The sequence below is a fragment of the Cyprinodon variegatus genome, unplaced genomic scaffold, assembly GCF_000732505.1.
Source record: "Cyprinodon variegatus isolate N-32 unplaced genomic scaffold, C_variegatus-1.0 Scaffold239, whole genome shotgun sequence".
NCBI lineage: Eukaryota > Metazoa > Chordata > Actinopteri > Cyprinodontiformes > Cyprinodontidae > Cyprinodon > Cyprinodon variegatus.
This window is the reverse complement of record NW_015150692.1, coordinates 813,795-815,814: the sequence shown is the minus strand read 5'-3', so window position 1 is coordinate 815,814 and position 2,020 is coordinate 813,795.

Genomic DNA, 2,020 nt, shown 5'->3' with positions numbered 1-2,020 from the left:
AATTAATGGGCACGTGAGGGCCGCTGAGAAACACCTTGACATTAAGACCATCAACTAAATTCAGCAGACAAATGTAATTCTCTTTCAATATGTCTGATTTTCTCAGGGCTGCGTCGCCCAAGGCTTCAGCTTGTATGATGAGTTTTTCCAAGGTCGGGCGTTTTTTCATGATCTTTGGAATGATGTCTGATACATTAGACAATGGTAGTAGTGGAATTAATCATTAACAGATTATGACCTAAAGACACATCTGCTTAATTTGAAAAACATTACAAGACATGAAAATGGAGTTTATAGAGAGAAAGATGTGAAACCTTGCATATAGTCATTCAGTTGATATATTTTTAAACTAATATACAATAAAAATTGTTCAAACAGAAAGATTAAGTATATATAAATATAAAAATCATCCATGGTTAGCCAGGGAACTAAAGAAAAATTATCTTCATGGAAAATGTATTAAATCAAGAACCAGTGATTCAGAAACCAGATACCAAAGCTATATAAATAAGTTAACTGGAATAATAAGGTCTAGAAGAAAAAACTTATATTGATATGAAACTGGTAGCTAATGAGGTGAATGAAATCAAAAATACCAGCTGATATTCTCTGCGGTATGGTGTGACAGCCAAACAGGAATAGATCAGATGATGCTACTATGATGAGAAAAAGCAGAGAGATCATAAAGTTAGAGATTGAACTAACAAATAGAATGAGCGAGCAGAATCAGAGAATAGAGATAGAATGAAGCCGAATGATGAAAAGGGGTCCTCCAGCAGTCTAAGGCTATAGCAGAATATCTGTAGAGATAGCTCAGAATAACCTTAACCATTCTCACTATAAGCTTTATCAAAAAGGAAAGTTCAAGCCTTGCCTTAAAGTAGTCAGGGTGTCTGCCTCACAGATTAAAACTGGTAGTTGGTTCCACAGGAGAGGAGCCTGATAACTAAAATATCTGCTTCCCATTCTATTTTTAGAAATTCTAGGAACCACTAGTAAACCTAGTAGGCCAACAACCTTCTTTGCAATGATGGAAGCAACATAGGAAATAAAAAGACACTTAATCAAGGAAATGTGCAGCTGGTGATTCATAGTTTTTAAGAAATTATTTGATACAATAAACCACTCAACATTAATTAACAAGCTACAGCAGTACAGCATCAGTGGAGAGGCGCTGGATTAACAGTTACCTATCTGAGCGAAAACATTCAGTCAAACTGGGTGATGATGTATGGAGATCCCTTTAGGGTCCCTCAGGGATACGTGTCAGATTATTTGATATGTAGATACATTTCAAGTCTTTAAATGATCAGAGGGATCATATATGTTGATGAAACTATTATTCTGGAAATGATTTTAAGGAAGTAACTACTACTATAAATCATGAGTTAAGTACAATTAAAGCTGGATGAATACTAATAAATGATCATTGAATGTAGAGAAAACGAACGATAAATGAACATATAAAAATGTATTATTATAACTGAAAATATAAAGGCATTTAAAGTACTGGGTGTGATAGACAGAAAAATCAACGGAAGTCCCAAATTAGATACATCCAAAACAAAATGGCAAAAATGAAAAGAATAAAGCAGCTGTTAGATTACAACTACTTACCAAAATGCATTAAAGTCATGATGAGTGTTGCAGAAAAGTGTCCATATCAAACAAAGGTGGATATCTTGATCTTTTAAATGATTTAAACTTAAGGTTTGTTATCATACAGAACAGATCATGCATAAAGCTGGCAAACAATTAATACCGCTAAATATCCTAAATGTTTTAAGTCATAGAGATCTATCATCTCTATCATTATTATTATTACAATTAGTAGTCCTTTAATCACTATTATTTTTTATTGTTATGGATATTGTTGATAACCTATGTGATTATAATTATTCAGAGAGAAACTTTTTAGTTTTGTACAGCAAAGATGTGTTATTAAATAACCAATGTCCCCTCCCCAGCTGAACAAAACTTTTTTTTTCGTGTGTTTCTCCTGATGTTTTTTATTATCGTC